This window comes from Rhincodon typus, chromosome 19, assembly GCF_021869965.1.
Source record: "Rhincodon typus isolate 14 chromosome 19, sRhiTyp1.1, whole genome shotgun sequence".
In the NCBI taxonomy this organism is placed as follows: Eukaryota; Metazoa; Chordata; class Chondrichthyes; order Orectolobiformes; family Rhincodontidae; genus Rhincodon; species Rhincodon typus.
Genome location: NC_063350.1, coordinates 48,103,258 through 48,128,286, shown reverse-complemented (window position 1 = coordinate 48,128,286; position 25,029 = coordinate 48,103,258). Strand labels below are relative to the sequence as shown.

Here is a 25,029-nt window from a genome sequence, read left to right as displayed (position 1 = left end):
GAAACTTCTTATATAGAACAGATTTGTAAGCATGGTTTCCTACATTATACAAAGCTATAAGTGCAGGTGGTGATGAATAGAAAAATAAGTTAAACAATCAATGAGAATGTATATCACTGTAGTACACTATCAGTAACATAAAAACATTACTGGATAAAGATGCTACATCTCAGAAATTAGGATAACATCTATCTTCCATAAATGTACTAGTGTAAAGCTCATGGAGAGAAAATTACTGGGACAAACAGAGTCCTTTGGATGAGTATCCCACCTGGAATTTAGAAACAAGGCTATCTGGAGTTGTATTACAGCACTGTATTGAACTACTTGTAGGTGAAAACACTAAACCACTAAGATAGAGCTTCAATTTGTCGCGTGTAATTCTTAGGGTATATTTATCATTCACTTGGAGGAGTGATAGGCACAAATATTCACTGCAGATTTATAGGCTATTAGTCAATCAAGTAGCAATTTTGAGTCAGTCAATTAATATATGTTATGCCTGGTGTGTGCCGTATTCAAAACTATTGTAGGTATTTTCAAGTAGCATGGTGGTTTCTTGTTCAAAACCTAGGTTATGAAAATGCATCATGCAAAGCTGCTCATGAACACAAATTAAAAAGCTAAAATATTTTTCTGATGTGCTGAACTAATTTTTCTAATCTGAAATGGATGTTAGAGGTTAGGTTCTTACATGTGAAGTTCAATGGTAACAATTTGCTTTTTGGAAGCCAAGCTGAAGAAGATTGTCATTGATGTTTTGTCCACCTTATGAGGCATAAACTCATTTCTATGTCTACCAACTTAATTTGTTAATGTTTAGCTGAGTACTCTGGTTCCTCATCACATGAACTGTTGGAAATCAGTTTATGCTTTTGTTTAAAATGTACAGAAGGTTTTCGCTTCAGAATAAAATGTTCCAATTTGATTTTGCTGACAGCCATTTTACACTTGTTGGGATGGCTTTCAGAAGAATTAATGAAGGAAAATAAAAAGTAATGTCAAAGAATCAGAATGGAAAACTTTCTATTCCTTCCTAAACGTCCCATGGACCAGTGTGGGATGGAAATACAATACTGCACCAATGTGCTTCTTGGTTTGGTATAGTCATGTGACCTTGACCATCAGGCACTGACCAGGTACTTCCCTCTTCAGCCAGTTTTAATAAAGTCACAGTTCATTCCTGACCAGTCTTGAAAGCTTCTAACATTGTATCAGAAGTGGGGCTGACTTTGAGAATTGAAGAACTATACAGAAACACAGCTACTGACAGAGAGCCACAGGAATGTAAAAAGCTATGAAACCTGCCACAAGTAATTGAAAGGAACTGAAAAGGAACAGAGACTCAGATCACAGCTTAAACACTGGGTAAGACACAATGGTTGCAACTATTCTTCTCCCATTGTTGAAATGAAAAGTTATATGAAGCTGGACAAGGAGTTTTCCCATGCACAATGACAAAATTACAAAATTGCGACAGATCTACTTAACAAATAGAAGCAGCCAAGAGTAGCTATATGCTAATAGTTTGGCAGAGACTTTCTCGCTAAATTGCTCAAAATCAGAGAAAAAAGAACTGGAATTTTGAAATTCTGAAGAAGGGTCCAGACCTGAAACGTCAGCCTTCCTGCTCCTCTGATGCTGCTTGGCCTGCTGTGTTCATCCAGCTCTACATCTTGTTATCTAGGAATTTTGAAAACATGCTTTGTATCTCAACTGAAACTGTTGAGATACAGTATTGGAGTCCAAGATGAAAAAGTGTCCATTGATCAATATCTGATGTTGATAACATACCTTGCAAGTATCCTGTAGCTTTTTAAAAGACTATCTAATTAAAAAATATGTTTGCCATTGCCTTTCCACTGTCATGCATTTAAGTAACATTCCCCAATCTATCGTAGCTAACTACAGCCTCATACCAGCATAATTTCCTCTATTTAGATTAAGGATCTCAGTCTTCAAAATCAACTCTATCACTCCCCATCTTGATGAAGAATTCTATTGTATTACGGTCACCAAAGGGCCTCACATAACTAAATGCCAATTATTCCTTTCTCTTTACATAATACTAAATCTAGATTGGCCTGTTCTCTTGGTGGTTCATCAATCTGTTTGTCCAGGAAACCATTCTATATGCACTCCAGGTGTTCCTCCTCTGTGTCATTATTACTAATCTGAATTGCCCAATCAATATGCAGATTAAAGTCACCCAGAATTTCAGATGTTCCTTTATTGCATGTGGTTCTAATTTCCTGTTTAATGTCACTCCCAATATCACCCCTACTCTTTTGGGGGGTCTATATACAACCCCTAATAATATTTGTTGGTATTTCTGAGCTCTACCCAGACGGATTTCACATTATTGGAGATAATATCCTTCCTTATTATTCTGTTAATTTCCTCTTTAACCAGGAATTCAACTCCATCGCCTTTTCTTTTGGTCTTTCCTCACTAAATACTGAATATCCCAGGATGTTCCTTTCTGATTTATCACCATATTGCCAACAGGTGCCTGATCCATATCCCATCTTTAATGACAATTTTTTTACATTTCACTGACCATATTCTGCCATTCTGTCACTGTTCATCAGTCAACTGTCTGCTGCAGAAACAACTAATACTATGTTTGAGTTTCCTAAACAATACATGTAGTGCAGAAGCTACAGTCTCCAGTCAGTTGTATATGAGTAAATACCACTCTCACTTCTGAGTCAAAATGTTCAGGATGTGTGTCACTCCAGAGACTTGAGTATGTAATCCAGACTAATTCAACTGAGATAGTAGGAACTGCAGATGCTGGAGAATCCGAGACAACAAGGTGCAGGGCTGGATGAACACAGCAGGCCAAGCAGCATCATAGGAGCAGAGAGGCTGACGTTTCGGGCCTAGACCCAATTCAACTGAGAACTGAGTGAGTGCTGCTATCAAGCAGCACCTGCTCAGCAATAACCTGCTCAGTGATGCCCAATTTGATTTCTGTCAAGGCCACTCAGCTCTTGACTTCATTACGGCCTTGGTTCAGACGTGGACAAAAGAGCTGAATTTCACAGGTGAAATGAAAGTGACAGCCCTTGACATGAAGGCTGCATTCGACTGAGTGTGGCATCAAGGAGCCCTAACAAAATTGGAATCAATGGCTATCAGGAACTCTCTACTGGAGATATGTTGATAGAGATTCTAGGCTGAAAGGACAGAACAATCATGGACAATGAGCAAGATGCAAATATTGCAGAAGACATCACAATAAGAAAAAAAAAGGCATGTCCAGAATGGAGAAAACAGTATTATCACTGCAAGAAGCCAAATAAATTTACACACAAAAATATTGTTAGAAGGTAGCACAACACACATATTCAGATGGCCTCTGAAGAGGTGTCAGTGAAAATTCTGACAAATCATTTATACTATAGGACAGATTGGTTCATTAAGATCAATGGATGATAAACAGTTTGTGACTGTTGGAAGGATGTTCACAGAAGCAGAATATCAAGTCAACATACAATGTGAGGGAGACACCCTGGTTTTTGGATTCCAATTTTTGAAATAAATCCACAGTAAAGACCTTTAAGATGAAATCAAAGATAAGTGTTCTTAATAAAACACACGAAATACAGGGAGTGGGATGGAAATTACTTTAACTACACATACAAGCATTTAGGAAATTAAGGAAAGCAGGAAAGGAGAGGAGATATGTTAGAAATGCCAAGTTTGGGTAAATCCCGACGCATTAAAAATCATTTCACATGAGATGAGAATGGGGTCAATTCAGATTCTTTTGTTTATTCATTGAATGTGAGCATTGCTGGTTAGACCAGAATTTAATTTGTACTCCTGAGGTAACTGTTCAATAATTGTTTCTTTCATGAGCTTGGACAAGTAATTATCCTCCTTGCGGCCAAAGTATAAGCTTCTTTTCAGGCAGCAACTTGGAGACTGAGGTGGAAGACCTGAGTAGGCTGCTAACTTAGCCTGGAGTACTGTTCTCCCTCTGGAGGTCAAACGGCAACTGACATAGAATCCAAGAATTGTATATATAAGCAATCCAACAAGATCCAGTTTCAGTCACATTGGACTAATTGGAAGCTCATTCAACTAACAATTTACTTTGTATGCTGGAATTTCCAGCGTAACTAAAACCAATAGTACCCATTTTTGTATAATGGGTTTTGACGTTTTCCTTTGTTCAGAACTGGCTGGGACAGATGTCGTCTCTCTAAGTTTTGTACATCAGCTTTAGCAGTAATGTCGAACCAATGCAGGGGGTTCATAGCTTATGGAAGGACAATCATATGATTAACCTATGAGTCCAGCAAGATTGTCCATTTTTCACAGAAACAGAATTTAAACATGACAAGCATGGTACAAAGCAAAGTTTTTTTTTGCTGGTATTTTTTTTCATGCCCTTTGACAAAGATCATATCCAAAGGCATGAAGCAAGCCAAAGCCATCCCTCTCAATAGGACTAGAGCTAAAGCTTGGGCTGAAAGTGCTCAACATGACAAGAGCTTTGCAAACTATCACAAAATATCAAACGATTGACCACGGAACAGATCTTAGAGGAGTTTTACTGGTTTAAAAGTTCGTCCTGTGGAATATCATCCTGAAAAGGTGACAGTGTTGGGTCAATTCAGGATTTTTTTTTTTGTTTATTCATTGAATTTGAACACTGCTGATTGGCCAGAATTTATTGTGCATCCCTAATTGCTCAGAGATAAGTCAAGCATCATTGCTGTGGGTCTGAAGTCACATGCAGGCCAGACCAGGTAAGGATGGCAGATTTCCTTCTCAAAAGGGCATTGACAAATCAGTTGCTTTTTTCCTGGCAATCAGCAATGATTTCATGGTCATCATAAGATTCTTAATTCCAGATTTTTAATCTGTGGTAAGATTTGAATCTGGGTCCCCAGAACATTACCTGGGTCTCCCATCCCTTTTGCTGGGCAATGCTGAGATACTATTAATAGGGATTATTGCTTGTTGTCAATCTAATTAACTGTACATCTCATCTTGTTAATATGCAGCACTCAATTCCAACACCGACAGTGAGGGATCTAGTCACTACATAATCTCAAATGGAAGTCTGAGTTGATACATGGCAACTCCAGTTTGCCACTTGCTCCTAAGAATGTCCTTCTAGGACACATGGTACCAGCATCTCAGGGCATACTCCATGGACAGCAACCACACACATGGCACATCCGCAGACACTTGGTATCAGACACTTGCCAGCCTCTCTGACTCAATATGGCACACCTCCAATCAGGACTTCAGTGCACATCAACAACTATCATTGCAAGATTGCTGTAAGGACGCTTTACACACAGAGACAGATTGGACCATCAGTTTTTGCTTGTCCTGTTAGTGCACACTCACTTCGAGCCAACCTAGATGCTCACAGCACCCCAGTCTTGCCTTGTCCTGCCTTGCTTTTTTTTTGTCTTGCCTCCTCAGCCACAGCTATAAGGCTCATGGTATTTTTGTCTTGCCTTGTCATTTAGTACAGTCACAAAGCCAGGAAGCTTGCCATAGCTGTTAGTTGGCCTCAGTCAAGTGAAAGAAGACACCTTCAAGGCTCCAATACCAATCCAGATCCATGGATATGGTCAGTCAGTCATTTGGGTCTGCCAGGGTCAGGTTTTTCTCCTTGTAGGTGGGAGGAACAAATTGAAAACACTCTCTGAGCTCTCTCTGAACTTTTGTGGACTGTATCTCTTGGAATGTGAGAAAGAGAGGTATTAAGGGAAATGAAAGTGGCTGGCACAGTTGAAGATTCTGGTGCAGGTGTGGGAAAATAATGAGTTGTCTGAAGCAAGTACATACATAACACAGAGGTCATGCAAGGTTAGTGGAGTCAGGGGTGGGGGAGGGTGAGAGCAAGTGAGGAAAGATATTGCATGCAATAATGAGAATGGCAGAGCATGAGCCTTGGTGGGATGTGGATGAGGTAGAGTTAGTGTGAGGCAGCAGAGAGGAGATGGTGGCAATTATCCTAGGCACTGATGGGCATTCTTCTAGATGGCTGAGACTGCATTGACCTGGATGGCAACCTTAGATCAGGCAGCCTGGTGTTGTGGCCTCATGTGATGGTTCTTGGGGAAATGGAAGGCTCTTGTCTTCCCCACTCCATGCACAAAGACCTCTATCTGCCTGTCCGCAAAGCAAAGCGCCAAATTCCTCTTTTCTGACGTGGCTGGGGCAAATGTCATAAACTGTGCAAGGCAGCTTTGGACTGACAGTGCTAGTCTGTTTGTGTAATAGCCTTTTAAATATTGTGCCAGTGATAGGGTTGCCAGTCTAATTGGGCAGGGGTGAGTGGTTCCACCTTCTACAATTGGCAGAATTAGGCTAGGGTGTCACTGGCTAGGTCAGCATTTATTACCACGAGGGCAGATAAGTCAATTATATTGCTGTGAGTCTGGTGTCACATGTAGGTAAGGATAGCAGTGTCCTTCCCTAAAGGTCATTCATGAACAGATGGGTTTTTTTCCAAAAATCAACAATGGTTTTTATAGTCATCATTAGATTCTTGATTCCAGATTTTTATTGAATTCAAATTCACCATCTGCCATGGTGGGACTTGAACCAGGTCCCTGGAACATTGTTGTCCAGCAATACTAGCACTAGGCCATTGCTTCTTGCGGTGCCAGTGAAACATATTAGTGTCTGCCTTCAACTGGACTCAGCCACATTTAACAAGACAGATCTTACTGAGAAATACCAAACTGTGGAGACATCATTTAGATCATATATACATTTATTTAAATTTCAGAGTGTCTCCATTTCCCTTGCAATCTCTTTCGGAGAACAAAGAACTACTTTTTGACCTGACCTCCCTGCAGAATTGCAGCTTTAATATCAACTCATTTACATTCCCATTTACTTGTTGCTAACAATACCATGAAAATCTTCAAAATTGCTTTTCCTACGATAGGTGAATCTACTTTAATATCTTGGTCCCAAACCTCATGCCACTAGCTTGACTTTAGCCATATAAAGCTCATCAGGAGACATATTTTCAATGTATGTTCACCAATGTGACAGGGTACAGCCAACCCTAGTTTCAACCTCTGTACACACCCTACATTCTCTCTAGCTTTGTAATTCTTACTGCTTGACAACTTCTAACTTGTTCCTAACCACTCAAACTTCTTGATCACAAGGCCTCTGGCCCTGGTGGCATCCATATTAAGCTATGCCCTGTATCTTTCCTTCTATCTCTTTCTGGATTGGTCCTGTTAGATCATTGCTTCTATTAAAAAGATTCTATTAAAAACCGTTTAATGATTTATGATTACCTCACAGGAGCAGGTGCAATTCCAGAGTCCCTTTCCAAGCTTACATTATGTTTTCTTGCCTTCTAATTTTATATAGTATGTTCCCAATCCATGGCTTAATCTCCTATCCCTCATTTTGTATGTTCAACTGTAATGAGGTCAACCAGGTGGATCTCAGAGAAAAGAAGTTCCCTGATTGGCCCTGTTAACCTGGTCCAATTAGGGAGTCTTGGCTGACAGATATAACAGGAGAGTCAGGGGTTCTGCTCACTCGAGAAGCCAGATCTGTGCTAGCAGGTCAGTGTCATGCACTATGCATGTGTTAATAAAGGGTGACTTGGTGATGGGATACCAGCCTTCAAAGAGTTATTTCACAACCAGTTGTTATAGTTTAAAGAGGTCTTCCCCACTCGACGTGTAAAATTTATGAAAAACAATTTGCTTCTTGGTATGGTGGCAACAGTGTCAAGGCCATATCTTGTTTCCTCTTTGTTGAGAAGAAAATGCTTACTTAATTCTTCCACTGGTCTTAAGGTTCACTTTTAAAAAACAATGGTGGGTCATCACATCTCGATACTTTACATGTTGATTCAGCCATTTTTCTTTCATTTTTTTTTTCAAAATCACTCTTTGGTTAGAATAATGCTCAGTTTTCAATGTTTAAATTGCCAATAGTTAATCATTCCTCTGCAATCACTTTTTAAACACCAGAGATTATATATTGGTTAGATAGAGTCTAACTCTACTTTTCTGGTCAGAATTGTAATTTAACTCACACACTAAATACTCCCACACCATTGATTACTTGTTCCCATAGAAAGACGTCATCTGTTCCTTAGTTCCATATGGTGAAACCCCTTCTAGATAATCACAAAGATCTGAATAAAACTCTCATTCTACCATTTCAACCATCAAAGAAATGATATCTTGACTTATAAAGGCAAAAAGCTTCATGATCCTAGATGTGAACAATGGGTACTAGCAAGTGAAGCTGGATGAAAGCAAAAACCACAGCTTTCCAACTACGTTAAAGATGTCCTTCATGCATCCTGTACCAAAAAGGCACACCAACTAGGGGCTGTCATCTTGCAGCAGTTTTGATAAAGTCACAATGTAGGCCAGAGTGTTGCCTTGTGAGCTCATAACAGTATGCAGCAACCTCGGCACATCATTCTGGCAATGGTCAGACAATATTGCTTCAGTAAACTCTTGATTTAGCAGATAAAAACAGAAAGAACTGTGGATGTTGTAAATCAGGAACAAAAACAAAGTTGCTGAAAAAGTTCAGCAGGTCTGGCAGCATCTGTGAAGGAAAGAACACAGTTAATGTTTCGGGTCCGGTGACCCTTCCTCAGATTTAGCAGAAGCAGTTTGACTGCTATGCCAACTGCTTAAAAAAAAAAGCCTGCAGACAATCCTACAAGATTGAGACGGCCAAACTAATGGCATTCAAAGTGACCATGAACGTCAATTTCTCATGTTATTTACTCCTTCCTGGATATCAGGGCGATTTACAGAATCAGTCAACTTGCTGTGTGCCCAGGCATTTAAGAAGAAATACTTAATTCAGCAGGACCAATATTTTAAATTTCTGTTCAATAAATAGAAACAGCAACATTGCAAATTATCGGAGATAGTAGGAATGAAGGGTCTAGGCCCGAAACGTCAGCCTTCCTGCTCCTATGATGCTGCTTGGCCTGCTGTGTTCATCCAGCTCTACACCTTGTTATCTCACATTGCAAATTATACTGTGTTTCTTAAAGGAGAAGGGATAATGTAGCTGAGAACTAGTAAATGGTGTTGAATGGTAAAGAAACAGTTTTCTGAATTGGAAGATACACACAGTTAGATTATAGTATTAAAATAGAAAAAGAACTACAGATGCTGTAAATCAGAAACAAAATAAAAATTTCTGGAAAAGCTCAGCAGGTCTGGCAGCATCTGTGGAGAGAAATCAGAGTTAACAGTTCGGGTCAAGTGACCCTTCCTCAGAGCTGACTGCATGAAGCCTTTGTAATGAGATAGATGAGTTGACAGCATGAATAGAAATACATGATACAACTTGATAGCTATTATGCAATGGTGAGTAGTAATATAGGTGCAATTGATCAGAATGTGGAATCAGTTTGGTTGGAAATAAGAAATTGCAAGGGAAAGGCATCATGGATGGGAGTTCTCCATAGACTACAAAGAGTTGCCTCACTGTAGGACAAAACATTTCTCGTAGAAATTTAAGCATATTAAGAAGGACATTACAATTGCAATGAGTGATTTTAATCTGCATTATGACTGGACAAATCAGATGGACAAGGGTGACATGGAAGGTTAATTTTCAGATGGCAATGGGGATTGCTTCCTCGAGCAGTCTGTTGCAGAATTTACCTGGGTACAGGCTATATTTGATCCAATAATGTGTAACAAGGTAAGATTAATGAGAGATTTCATACTTAAGGAACACCTTGGGGGTAATGATCACAACTTTGTATATTTTCAAATTCAGTTTGAGGGAGAGCAACTTGGGTCTCAATCCAGTGTTCTCAACTTAAGTAATGGCAATTACAGTGATATGAAGAGTTGTCTAAAGAAAGCTGGGAAAATACACTGAGGGGAAGATCAGTGGATGAGCAGTGGAAGACACTTCAGTTGATATTGCATAAATCTTAGCAAAGATTTATTCCAGTCTAAAAGAAGGACTCAATTAAAAAGATGAACCACCCATAGTTAACAAAGACGATCAAAGGGTGTATCTAATCAAAAACTAAGGATATAGATATTGAAGATAATGGAAGTTTTGGTCAAAATTTTCCAGACATCATTAGATTCTGTGAGGGATCCAATAGATTGGAAAACTGCTCATGTGTTACCCCTGTTCAAGAAGGAAGGGAGACAGAAAGCAGGAAACTATAAGCCGGTTAGCCTATCATCTGTCATTAGAAAATTGATAGATTCCAAAATTAAGGAAGAAAAGCAATACAAAATCTATTGTTGTTTTGTGAAAGGGAAATCATGTTTTGAGAAATTTTCAAGGCTTCCTTGAGGATGCAACAAGCAGGGTTAATAATGGGGAATTGATAGAAGTAGTGTCTTTGGATTTCCAGAACATACCACATAAAAGATAATTGCACAAGATAGGAGCTTTAGGTATTGGGGGTAATGTATGAGCATGGGTTAATGAATGATTAACAGACAGAGTACAGAGAGTTAGGATTAATGGGTCTTTTCAAGGTTGGAAGGATGTAGTTGGTGGAATGTCGCAAGGATCAGTTCTAGGACCTCAATTATATGCTATCTATATTAATGACTTGGAGGAGGGGACAGAATGTAATGTATCCAAATTTGCTGACACAAAAATAGGTGGGAGGGCATGTTATGATAAGGATATAAGAAATCTGCAAAAGATTGAGTGGGCAAAACATGTCAGATGGAGATTAATATAGGAAAGTGTGAGGTCCTGCACTATGGTGGGAAGGATCAAAAGTCAGACTGTTATCTAAATGATGACAGGCTCCAAAACACTGCAGCGTAGAGGGATCTGAATGTTCTTATGCACAAAAAAGAAAATGTTAGAATGCAAGGTGTAGCAATTAATTAAGAAGGCCAATGGAATTTTGTCCTTTCAGTGTAGGGAAGATTGGAATGTCAATACAGGAACTGCATTTTACAACATTACAAGGCATTTGTGAGGTTGCATCTGGAATACTGTGTACAACTTGGTTCCAGTACTTAATAAAGGATACACTGGCAATGGAGACTATTCAAGAGATTCACTACACTGATTCGTGAGATTGAATGTTTTTTTTTTATTTATTCATTTTATAGGATGTGGGCATCACAGGCTGGGCCAGCATTTATTGTCCATGCCTACTTGCCCTTAAGAAGGTGGCAGTGAGCTGCCTTCTTGAACCACTGCAGTCCACCTGCTGTGGGTTGACCCACAATGCCATTAAGGAGGAAACCCAGCGACAATGAAGAAACGGCAATATATTTCCAAGCCGGAATGCTGAGTAGCTTGGAGAAGAACTTGATGGTGGTGTTCCCATATATCTGCTGCCTTTGACCTTCCATGTGGAAGTGGTCGTGGGTTTGGAAGGTGCCATCTGAGGATCTTTGGTGAATTTCTGCAGTGCATCTTATAGATAATACACACTGCTGCTACGAAGCATCAGTGGTGGAGGGAATGGATATTTGTGGATGCTCTGCCAATCAAACAAAGTGCTGCTTTGTCCTGGATGGTGTCAAGCTTCTTGAGTGTTGTTGGGATTGCATTCATCCAAGAAAGTGGGGAGTATTCCATCACACTCCTGACTTGTGCCTTGTAGATGGTGGTCAGGTTTTCAGGAGTCAGGATGTGAGTTACTTGCCACAGTATTCTCAGCCTCTGACCTGCTCTTGTAGCCACTACATTTATGTGGTGAGTCCAATTGAGTTTCTGATCAATGACAACTCCCAGGATGTTGACAGTGGGAAATTCAGTGATTGTAGCAGTATTGAATGCCAAGGGGTGGTGGTTGGATTATCTCTTATTGGTGATGGTCATAGCCTGGCATTTGTCTGGCATGAAAGTTACTTGCCAGGTGTCAGCCCAAGCCTGGATATTGTCCAGATCTTGTTGCATTTGGTCACAGACTGCTTCAAAATCTAAGGAGTCACGAGTGGTGCTGAACATTGTGTAATCATTGGTGAACATCCCCACTTCTGACCTTATGATGGAGGGATGGTCATTAATGAAGCAACTGAAGATGGTTGGGCCTAGGAAACTACACTGAGGAACTCCTGCAGAGATGTCCTGGAGCTGCAATGACATGGGGAGGCAATGGCCTAGTGGTATTATCGCTGGACTGTTAATCCAGAGACCCAGATAATGTTCTGGGGACCAGGGTTCAAATCCCACCATGGCAGATGGTGGAATTTGAATTCAATAAATATCTGGAACTACCAATCTACTGATGACCATTGTTGATTGTTGGAAAAACCCATCTGGTTCACTAGGGAAGGAAACTGCCATCCTTACCTGGTCTGGCCTACATGTGGCTCCAGACCCACAGCAAAGTGGTTGACTTTTAACTGCCCTCTGGGCAATTATGGATGAGCAATAAATGCTGCCTAGCCAGCAACGCCCTCATCCTGTGAATGAATAATGGTGGGGGAATCTTGAACTCAGAGACATAGTTACAGAACAAGGGGCACTGCTTTAAAATTGAAATGCAAAGGAAGTTCTTCTCCCAGAGGGTAGTCAGTGTCTGGAATTATCTGTCCCAGAGAGCTGTGGAGTATGGATCATTGAAAGTATTTAACCAGCATCTAGATTGATTTTTGAAATATGAGGGAGTTGATGGCTATACTGAGCTGGCACAAAAGAAAATTTGAGACCTGGAGCAGATCCAACCATGATCCTGTTGAATGGTGGGGCAGGTTTGAGGGGCTGAATGGTTTACTCCTGCACCTTTATCTTATGATCTTATGTTCTACAGTGAGACTAATGATTTTATAAAGCATTATCATAACTTATTTGCCTTTGTAATCCATGCCTCCATTTATTATGGCCGAGTATCCCATATGTCTTTTTAACCTGCTTTTAAACATACTACTTCCAATGATCTGTGCAAATATATTTCTAGTTCCCCCAGTTTCTGCATCGGCTTTCAAATGTTTCTCTTTTGTTTTATTTTGCCTATCCTCATTCTTAAACCCAAAAACTTTTCTGTGTTGAACTTCATTCGCTCCAAGTCCAGTAACTTGAGCTATCTTTAGGTTTATCATTATTCTTCTCATAGTCATAATTCTTCCACATATTGTCGTCTAACAATTTTGAAATTGTGCCCGGCACACCAAAGTCTAGATCATCAATTTATGCCAAGAGAAACAGAAAATTCCAATACCCTCAGTATCCAAGGGCATAAACATACCTCCCAGGTGAAGCAGCACTTTACCTGCACTGCCCACAATCTAACCTACTGCATTCACTGCTCACAATGTGGTCCCCTCTACTTTGGGTAAACAAAGTGTGGACTGGGTGACTGCTTCATAGAACACTTGCATTCTGTTCGCAGAAATGACCCTGAGCTTCCAGTTACTTGCCACTTCAACACACTATCCTGTTCCCTGGACAACACCTCTGACTCAGGCTTGCTGCAGTGCTCCAGTGAAGTGAAGCTCAAGCTGGAAGAACAGCATCTCATTTTCCACCTGGGGGCCCTGCAGCCTTCCAGACTCAAAACTGAGTTCAATAACTTTAGGGCCTGAGCTCTCTCATATCTTTATCCCAACTCCCAACTAAGGGGGAGGCAATGGCCTCGTGGTATTATCACTAGACTACTAATCCAGAGACCCAGATAATGTTCTGGGGACCCTGATTCAATCCTGCCATGGCAGATGGTGGAATTTGAATTCAGTAAAATATCTGAAATTAAGAATCTAATGAAGACCATGAATCCATTGTTGATTGTTGGAAAAACCCATCTGGTTCACTAATGTCCTTTAGGGAAGGAAACTGCCATCCTTACCTGGTCTGACTTACATGTGGTTCCAGACCCACAGCAATGTGCTTGACTCTGAACTGCTCTCTGGGCAATTAGGGATGGGCAATAAATGCTGCCTAGCCAGCGATGCCCACATCCTGTTAATGAATAAAAAAAAACTCCCACACCTGGCCTTGGTATCACATTGTCTGCTATTACACATTGTTAGCCACTAACAGTCCCCATTAACAGTAATTCACCCTCCTAGCCAATTTGTTAGCCACTCCTTTGTCTGTCTAACTGCTCTTCTCTCTCTTTGGGATCTTCCCCAACTATCGTCTACTCATTACCCTTTCTCCCCACCATTTCTTTTGCATATAAACTAATATTTTTCTAGCTACCATCAATTCTGAGGAAGGGTCACTCGATCCGAAACGTTAACTCTGATTTCTCTCCACAGATGCTGCCAGACCTGCTGAGCTTTTCCAGCAATTGCTACTTTTTGTCTCCAATACTCCAGGAATGCCCTTATACCTACCCCCAGTTCAAAGACAACTGTTCACCATTTTTCTGAAGAAGAGTCCAGACCCAAAACGTCAGTTTTCCTGCTCCTCTGATGCTGCATGGCTTGCTGTGTTCATCCAGCTCTACACCCTGTTATCTCAGATTCTCCAGCATCGGCAGTTCCTACTATCTCTGTTCACCATTGCTGTCTGTTTTCTGTCACTGAGCCAAGTTTGTATCCATGCTGCCCTTTTCTCTTTAAGGGGATGTGATTTTGCCGCTAAATTTGTAATGCATTATCAAATGTCTTTTGGAAGTTACATTTTCCTAAGCAACCTATTCAGGGATATTATTATACATACCTGGAGCAGATGGGATTTGAACCTATTGTCTTCTGATCCAGAGATAGGGCTGATATCACTGCACCATAACAGCCCTCCTTTGGAAATTATGTGTAACATTAATTGCATTTTGCTCATCAAACAACTTAATCACGTTCATTTAACACAATTTGCCAATAACAAATCCATTCTGGTTTTCAATAATTAATATACAATTTATCTAAGTAACATTAAATTTTGTTCCAGATTATTTTCTAGACATTTCCTTCCCTAGAAGTTAAACCGATCAGCCTACAGATGTTGGGTTTATCTTGACAAATTTTTATTTGAACAAGGGGATAATGTTTGCAATTCTCCAGTCCGCTGGAAGATCCCCTGCATGGAAGATTGAAAAATTACTTCCACACTTTCCATATTTTCACATTTTCCACTCTTACTGCCCATAGCATCCTCAGATGTACCCAGATGATCCTGGTGACACATCAACTTTAAGTGCAGCCAGCTATTCTCATAGGTCCTTTTTTCTCAATTTTTGATCCATCCAATATCTCAACAACTTGCTTTTTCACTAGGGTTTTGTCAGCATCACTTTATGAAGACAGATATAAAATATTTAGTTTATACCTTAGACATATCCTCAGTATCCAAGCATAAATTCAGACTTTGGTTCTTAATTGGCCTCAACCCTTTGCTTATTACACCTACATTATTTATTTGCCTGAAAAAGACTTATGGATTACCTTTTATCTTTGCTACCAAGTTTCTTTTCCTTTGCCTTCCTTATTTCCTTTTTCATTTTCCTTTGAACTTTTGTTATTAGGCCCAGTTCTCACATTTATTATTAATCTTACAATTGTCATCTTGTCCTTTATCTGCTTCATCTTGTTCTTAATCACTTGCATCATCCAGGCAGTTCTGGCTTTGGTTGCCCCACCTCTCCTTTCATGCCAATATACCTATTTTGTAGCCAACTAATCTCTTATTTGAAGAAAGCCCACTAATTTGCCTAATCTTGGATCCCAATTTATCAGAGGGATCTGTCCTAATCCCTTTAAAAATGGCCCTTCTCCAATGAGCTATTTTTACACTTAGATTGTTCCTTACTCCTTTCCATAGCTAACCAAAATTATATAGCATTATGATTACTATTCCCTAAATATTCCCTGACCTATACTTGATTCTGTTGACCTATCTTAATCCCAAGGCCAGATCAGGGATTGCCTTTCTCCTTACTGAATTGTAAATATATACATCAAGAAAATTCTCTGAAAGCTCTTGAAAATCCCTTCCCATCTCTTGCTTTATGTAGTTACCATCCTCATCTATATTTGCATATTTGAAATTATCATTATCTTGTGTTTTTTGCACATTCCTTATTAGGAATATCAGATATGTTATTTCAATTGTTTTCTTTCTTCTGATATTATCTGGGGAAGAGAAGATTAAAGAAGATTCCAAGTGGTTTAATGTTTATTTTGCAACATTGAATTAACTTAAATGTTTTTTTTAAATATAAAAATTTGAATTAACTTTAAATGAGGTTTTAAAATGTTTGATAAATGGCCAGCACACTATTTCTGGGTCATCTGGCACCTTTAGATCAGTCTACTGTTCATGATCAATCACAAGAAGACTTTAGTTGCTGAGATATTTTGTTTGAGGGATGACCTTGATTGATAAAGGATAACAACTGACTGCTGGGAAAAGATGAACTGCTCCAGCCCTATTTATAGCTATTGGTGATTGTATTGGTTCCAGACTGTGTTGAGGTCAGAAGAAAACCTACAAGGCAGTAAGAAGTTACCTGTGAAGAGTTTTGTTCAATTTTGCACTCCAGAATTTCCTGAAATGGACAGAATTCCAGATGAACATCTATCACAAGGACTTTGGAAGAGATGGAACATGTTTTAAAGGGGAAGATAAAAGTAATTTGAGAGAACAAAATTAATTGAAGAAGAAATGTTAAACATGGTGGAAGATAACATGGTCTTGGACTGCAAGACCTTTGGTGTTCGTTCTTATTTTTTCCAGCATCGTATCTGATTTATCTTTGTATAGGGATTATAACATTTGTGTAACATGTTGGGTAACATGCTTATTAGTGCATCTGATAAAGTTTGACATAGGTTTTGCAATTGCATGGAAGTCAAAAAGGAAGTAGGCAATTTGGCTCAGTCAGTCCATGTTGATATCTATACCTCAAAAATGTGCTCATTTTAATGTCAAGTGCCTACCCTGTTCTCAAAGCACTTTGTTCCTCTTTGCTTTAGCCACCTGTCTTACTTATTAAATATTAAAATAATCTCTACTTGTTACTGTACATACTTAATTCCATGGAAATGTCAACATTTCTCACTAGAAAGATCTTCACACAAAACAAAATGATAAAGACTTGATTTTACTTCAATTTGATCATTTCTGTAAACATGGTATGCAATCACCTTGTTGCTACATACATATGAACTGGGGACAAGAAACAATTGCTGGGAAAATAAGAGTGGTGCACGTTACATTATTGGTGTGTCAATTACACACAAATTTATGTTGGGGACAAAACCCCCATGATTTGTAAGTTGCTATCCTCAATATATATTCAAGCACTTTAAAGCCAATGAAGTAGTTTTGAAGTATAGTTGCCATTATATTTTAGAAAAGTGGCATCACATGTCTGTACACTAAGGACACAATAAAAAGGAATCTGTAATGACCAGAGAATTTTTGTTTGTTTGAACAGTTTTGTTGAAATATATACATTGGTAGGATATCAGATTTTTGATTTTTTTAAGCCTAACTTCTACTCTATCCACAGTCAAATATTAAATAAAAACTTTCAGATTTATTAGTAATGTGAGACATGACTTGAGCTAACACTTGTTTGGGAGGAAAAGGTGACTTTGGGCAAGAACATGAAGTTGATTGACAAAAGAACTAGAGTTGGAATAATGATTATTTTCACACCAAGTTGTAATGATCTCCAGAATAATGTCATGGGTACTTCTATGGCCGCTGAAGAGGGCAGATCGTGCTTCCATTTAGCATTCATCTCAATATAGGTACTCTGATCATGGCACACTCTCACCAAAGTGTCAGCCTGGATTACATTCTCAAGTCTCTGGAGTGGGAATCAGCCTTCTGAGTCAGAAGTAAGAATGATATCTAGCTGTCTTGAAAATTGTAGGCTGCTGCCAAAGAAACAATTGGATTATTATAATTAATTCACCAATGTTAGCCTGAAAATGTGCAACGCTGGGTAAGTGCCAGCAACATGCATAACTAGAACTCATCAACAACATAGCCCATCACCACCTTTTCAAGGTAACTAGGGATGGTCAATAAATGACAGCCCTGCTTATATTTCCTACATCCTGGTGACAAAAGAAAATCAGTCAGTTGTTAGGAAAGTTTTCTTACCAATGAACCACACAAGATAAGGGGCTGCCAACATCATGCCCTCTACATTTCATCCATAGTAGTGTAGAACATTAGTGAACATGTGTCTCAAATGCTGTGACTTCATAATGGTGAAATGATATCACAAAGCAACTTCCTCTCATTAAACTGTGTGAAAAACCGCAAAGACATTCACTAAAAATGGGATCTGCAGTTCATAACATCATACCACACTATGTACTGTTACATAATACAGACAGAAAGAACAAATTACAAGTGATTGTTTGAAATAAAAATAAAAACAGTAGTCCAGTGTAAATAGCAAAATGAAGTTAACATTTTGATTTTAGGGCTGACCACAAAACTGTCAGATTAGATATCTATCTTTAAACCTTAAAGGTTAACCCGCTTCTTTTTATTGCCAGTGATGGGACCTGCCATCTGTTTCCAGAACTTCTTTCATGAAATGATAAATAACTCCCCTGAGAAAAGCTGTTATTCCTCAGCTCTTCAAATAGGTAGATAAAACCTCAGTTGAATCTTGGACCGTAATTTATTGTTTAGACATTTAGAGAATCAAAGATAAGGCACACTAAAAATTAAAATTAATGTTAAAATGTTGCAAAATGAGGAATGCCACAGGTCTTCACCTCTTTAACACCTTGGATTTCCAGGGCCTCTTTGAGCAGCCAAGGAAGGAATTTGGCATCTGAAGAGAGGTCTGCAGCTGTATGTTATTTTTCGTTAACAAGGAGTAGGAACTTTCAGGGGGTGGTGGAATGGACAAGTCATGCTAGAAATGAGGGATTCTCAGATTGAAAAGGACCAGAACTGTCAAACATTAGGTCTGAAGACACCACTCTACTGCATTTTTGATAGATTGCCTGAGAGGTACATGCTGCATGCCTACCTTCTCATCAAATATCAATATATTCAGCTTGCATTTTCAACTAGTCTTCAGGTTGAAGATGGTATTTGTCTGGGAGTATTGATTTTACTATTGAGAGGAGTGTACGTTGGTATTCACAAAGAAGAGTTTGTCAAGACTTAAATCACTGATTTTGAAAGTTACATGCTATTAAGAAGACTGGAAAGCATGAAACCAGAATAAAACTTGAGGAAAATGAAGTTGAAGATAGACATTACAATTTATTTTGGTGCATATGAGATGGAAAGAGTAATACGTTTTGATTATGCTCATAGGAAATAAATTAGTTGAAAATATAACTAGATATTATTGCAGGCATGAAATGCACTGCTATTGCAAATGAGCAGTAAGCTTAATGAAGCATCAATTGTGAGCATTTTCTGACATGTTAAATAAGTTAGAGAACAAAGTAACTCTGAAGAATTAAATTGAATTTATTTCAATGCAAGAGGTCCTACAGGTAAAGATGATAAACTCAGGGCATGTTTGGAACATGGGACTGGAAAGTCATAGCTATTACAGAAACCTAGCTGAGGGATGGACAGGACTGGCAGCTCAATGATCCGAGTTTCAGATGCTACAGGAAGGATAGAAAGAGAGGCAAAGGTGGAGGGGGAGTGGTGCTTTTGATGAAGGAAAACATTACTACTGTAACTAGAGAAGATATTTCTGAAAAATTGTCCAGTGAAAATATATGGGTTGAAATTAGAGAAATAAAAAAGGAATAATCCCCTTTGATTGTACTATAAACCCCCAACAGTCAGAGGGAAATTGAGGAACAAATATGTGGAGAGATCTCAGTCGTATATCAGAATAATAAGGTTATAACAGGAGGTTAATTTTAAATTTCCAAACATTGACTGACACTACCATAGTGTTAAAAATTTGGATGGTGAAGAATTTGTTAAATGTGTTGAAGAGAATTTTCCTTATCAATATTTAAATATTCATACTAGAGAATGAGCAAAACTTGACCTTCTCTTAGATAATAAGACAGGGCAAGTGACTAGACATTTTGGTCTCTAGTGATCATTATTCCATTTGTTTTAAAATTATTATGGAAAGGATAAGCCTTCCATAGAATTAAAGCTTTTAATTGGAATAAGGAAAATTTTAATGGTATGAGACAAGAACTTTCAAAAATTAATTGGAGTAGACTGTTCACTGGTAAAGGGATGTCTGATAAGTTGACGGTTTTCAAAAGTGTGACAATGAGCGTTCAGAGTCATTATGTTCCTGTTAGAGTGAAACGTATGTCTGGTCGGAAGATATTGAGATTCTAGACAATTTTTTTTATAGCCAACTGGCTTCAAATGAATCTCTTGAACAGTATTAAGGGTGTAGGGGCATTTTTAAGAGGGCGATCAGGAAGGCAAAGAGAGGATGTGAGATAGACTTAGAAAATAAGTTTAAGGATAATCCAAAGAGATTCTACAAGTACATTAAAAGCAAGAGAGCAATTAGAGAGAAAGTAAGGCTCCTTAAAAAGCAATCATGTCGTCTTTGTATTGAACCTCAGGAAATGGGAGAGATAGTAAATGAATATTTCACGTCAGTTCTTACTGTGCAGAAAGAAATGGAAGCTAAATAACACAGGGAAATAAATATTTTTGTTTTGAAAACAGTTCACATTACAGAAGAGGAAGTGCTGGAGGTCTTAAAAAATATAAAAGTGGATAAATCTCCAGGACCTGATCTAGTGTATCCCAGGATATTGTGGGAAGTTAGGAAGGAAATTGCAGGGCCGCTGGCAGAAATATTTGCATTATCTATAACTACGGGTGAAGTGTTGGATGACAGGAGAGCGGCTGACAATGTGTCATAGTTTAAGAAGGGATGTAAGGAGAAGCCTAGGAAGACATGTGAGTCTGACTTCAGTGGTAGGTAAATTGTTAGACATGATTCTGAAAGATATATGCATTTGAAGAGACAAGGAATGATTAGGGATAGTCAGCATGGTTTTATGTGAGGGAAATCGTGTTTCACAAACTTGATTGAGTTTTTTGAAGAAGTAAGCAAGAGGATTGATGAGGGCAGAGCGGTTGACATTGTTTACTTGGACTTTAATAAAGACTTTGACAAAGTTCCAATGATAAAATAATTAATAAAGTTAGATCACATTGGATTCAGGGCAAGCTTGTCAATTGTGTACAAAATTGGATTAACGGTAGGAGACAGAGAGTGATGGTGGGGAATCGTTTTTCAGACTGAAGGCCTATAACCAGTGGTATTCTGCAGCGATTGATGCTGGGTCCACATTTGTTTGTTATTCATTTAAATGATTTAGATGAGAATATAGAAGGCATGATTAGTAAATTTGTGAATGACACCAAACTTGGTGGTGTAGTGGACAGTGAAGAAGATTATCTAAGATTACAAAGAGATCTTGATCAATTGGGTCAATGGGCTGAAGACAGGCAGATGGAGTTTAATTTAACACATAAAGGACAGGACTTGTCCAGTTAAAAGTAGGGCCTTGGGTAATGTTGTAGTACAGTGGGACCCAAGGGTTCAGATACATCATTCTTTGAAGTTTGTGTCACGTAGGGATAGGGTTGTTAAGAAGGTGTTTACCATGCTTACCTTCATTGCTCAGACCTTCAGGTATAGGAGTTGGGATGTAATGTTGAGTTTGTATAAGATGTTGGTGAGGCCTCTTCTGGAGTATTATGTCCAGTTCTGATCGCCCTCTTAAACTGGAAAGGGTTCAGAAGAGATTTGCCAGGATGTTGCCAGGCATAAAAGGTTTGAGTTATAAAGAAAGGCTGGATAGGCTGTGACTTTTTTTCACTGGAGCTTAGGAGGTTGAGAGGTGACCTTATAGAAGTTTATAAAATAATGAGGGTCTAGATAGGGCTAATGGCAGGTGTCTTTCCCTAGGGTGGGGAATTTCAAGATTAGAGGGCATATTTATAAGAAGAGAGGAGAAAGGTTTAAAATAGGCATGAGGGACAATTTATGTGTGGAATGAAATTCCAGAGGAAGTGGTGGATGCAGGTACAATTACAATGGTTAAAAGACATTTGGATAAGTACATGAATAGGAAATATTTGGAGGGGTATGGGCCAAGGACAGGCTTGTGGGACTAGTTTAGTTTGGGATTATGGTCAGCAATGGACTGGTTGGACGGCAGGGTCTGTTTCTGTGCTGTTTGACTCTACGACTGTCACAGCCCTAAAAAGAATATATCACAACAATCAATTATTGGAAAACATATGACCATGCAGTAGTTCATAAAATATTAACATGATTAAGGGCTAGATTTTCATCATGCAGGCAAGAAACAGGAGCTGTGTTAGTTACAGCTTCCAGTGTGAAACCGATCAAAGTTTAAAAAAGAAAATACTTGGCTGTGGTTTCTGGGAATTTTGAGCCTTAGACTGATGCAAATGGTTACCAATTTACAGTTCCAATCTTTATCAAGCCAAAATATTTGTATTGAGTACTTGCATGGGTCTCAGAAATGCCTGTTAGTTTTTTTGGTATGTGGAACATCCCTTATTCCAATCTCAGCCCTCCCAAATTGATTTCTTTGGTACATAGGAACAGCAGTAAGCTATTCAGCCCATCAAACCTGCTCCACCATTCTATACAATCATGGCTAATCAAACATGATTGATGCCTTTTGCTCACCTCATCCCCCTCACCCTGTACGCCATTGGTAATCAAACATCTATCAACCTCCAGCTTAAACATACTCAAAGGCTGAGCCTTCACAGCTCTCTGTGATGAAGAATTCCAAAGACTCACAACCTGCTGAGTAAAATAATTTCTCCTCATCACAGATCTCCCATTTCTCCCAATCTCAGAGGGCATCCCCTTTATTTTTAGACTGTGTAACTGATTTTAGACACCGGGTATGGGGAAATATCTTACCCGAATCTACCCTGTCTATTACTTAAAGTATTTTATAGATTTCGATGAGATTACCTCTCATTCTTTGAAACTGTAGAGAATATAGGCCCAGTTTGTCCAATCCCTCTTTAAAGTCAATCTACCATCCTGGGGTCAAACCTAGTGAACATTCATGGCACTCATTCATGGACATGTATGTGTGGAACCGCAGGAGATGGGCAAGGTCTTCAATGACTATTCCTCCTTTGTGTTTACTGTCGAGAAAGAGGTGAAGACTTGAGAACTTGGGGAAGTTAGTGGCAATATCTTGGGGACAGTCCATATCACAGTAGAGAAGGTGTTGGAGGTATTGGTCGAAGACTAGAGGGCATCAGTTTAAGGTGAGAGGGGAAAGAATACATGGGAGCCTGAGGAGCAACATTTTAACACAGAGGGTGGTACGCATATTGAATGAGCTGCCAGCGGAAGTGGTGGAGGCGGGTACATTAATAACATTTAAAAGTAATTTGGACAAATACAAGGATAGGAAAGTTTTAGAAGGATATGGGCCAAGTGCAGGGAAATGGAGTTAGCGTGGATGGACATTTTGGTCGGCATGGACCAGTTTGGGCTGAAAGGCCTGCCTCTGTGCTGTAAGACTCTATGACTCCATGACACTCCTTCTATGGCAACAAGATATTTTCTGAGATAAGGTAAGTAAAACTGCACACAGACTCAAAGTGTTGTCTAACCAAGATCCAATACAATTGAAGAAAGACTTTACTACTCCTGTACGTCATTCCTCTTGCAATGAAGACTAACATTCCATTAGCCTTCCTAATGGTTTTTAGCCCCTGTGTATTAGCCATCAATGACTTGTTGACGAGGAGACCTAGGTTCCTTTGTACAGCCACATTTCCCAAAGTCCTACCATTTAAGTAATAATCTACACATCTGTTTCTCCTACCAAAGGGGGTTACCTCATATTTATCCACATTATTGTCCACCTGTCATGTTCTTGCATGTTTCACTAAGCCTCCTGAAGCTGCTTTACATCCTTCTTACATTCCACTTAGCTTTGAATCATTTGCAAATTTGGACATATTACATTCGGTGCCCACCTCCAATTCATTGAAATATATTGTGAACAGCTGGTACTGATTCATGTGGTCAGTAGCCACAGTGTGGTCACAGTCTGCCACAATGAGAAAAACAGAAAATGCTGGACAAACCCAGCAGATCTGGCAGCAACTATGGATAGAGAAACAAAGTCAAAGTTTTGATTACAGTGAGAATCTTCTTCTTTGATAATTAAAGAATACTAGATTGCATAATTGCTGCTTCTGGGTCTCAGATGGGACTGGAGGAAAAACAATCAATTTTTCTTTAAATGTCCGTTCTTCACTCTTCTTCACCTGGTCCATCTCTGCCTCTTCCCTTGCTTGATTTCTTGGTTTCCATTTCTGGTTGTAGTATTGGGATCCCAGCTGATATTATTTCTGGACAGGTCAGACAGAAATCTGGTTTGAAAAATCATTTTATTTTGTTTTTTTAAAATGAGCTGTGCTTTCACTGAAACAAAAATATGCAATGCTAAAGATTCAGGTTTAACAATAATTTATTGCACAGAAGACATGAAGATAAAATAGAATAAATCAAATTATTCATGTAGAATACAAACATAAAGACTTCAAACATAAAATATAAACCACTAATCTTAAAAACACTCAAATATCGCAGTAGATATGAGAATATCCTTTTCTTTCACATCAATTGGGTTTGACCTAACTATTGGTTCAATTCCTAGTTTGACCTAACTGTTGGTTCAATTCCTAGTCTTAAGAATCTGATAGTGTCTTTCTTGAGTCTTTCCATAACTAAGAATAAACTTTCTCAGCTTTAAATAATATCTTCAGAGGTTAACTCAAATTCTTTTGGTCTGAAAACTTCAAAAATTAAACTTCTTGCACTAAGGTGACCTATTTCTTAACAGTTCTAAACCATCTCCTTTCATCAGGAGCAACAGTTTTCCACATTCAACTTTAATTAAGTCTTCTTCAAAACTGCTGAATAGAAACCCAAAAGCTTTGCCAAAGATATAGGCTTTCCCTTAATCAAAAGAAAGTGAAAACAAAATGAATTTCTGACCTTTTAAACTGAAATGCCAATGCACAAGTATTTACTTTGTTTGCTTGTTCACAACTTTCTCAATGAAATAAAACCACACTACACAACAAGAACTTGCTCACTCATACTGATTTTTCGAAACAAATCACCATGGCTACAGAAATTCTTACAAG

At 38.8% G+C, this 25,029-nt stretch overlaps 1 protein-coding gene across 2 annotated transcripts in view; it reads right to left on the bottom strand.

The window, feature by feature from the left end:
* LOC125485467 overlaps positions 1-25,029 on the bottom strand; it is an 80,841-nt gene that overhangs the window by 17,595 nt on the left and 38,217 nt on the right. The window lies entirely within an intron of this gene.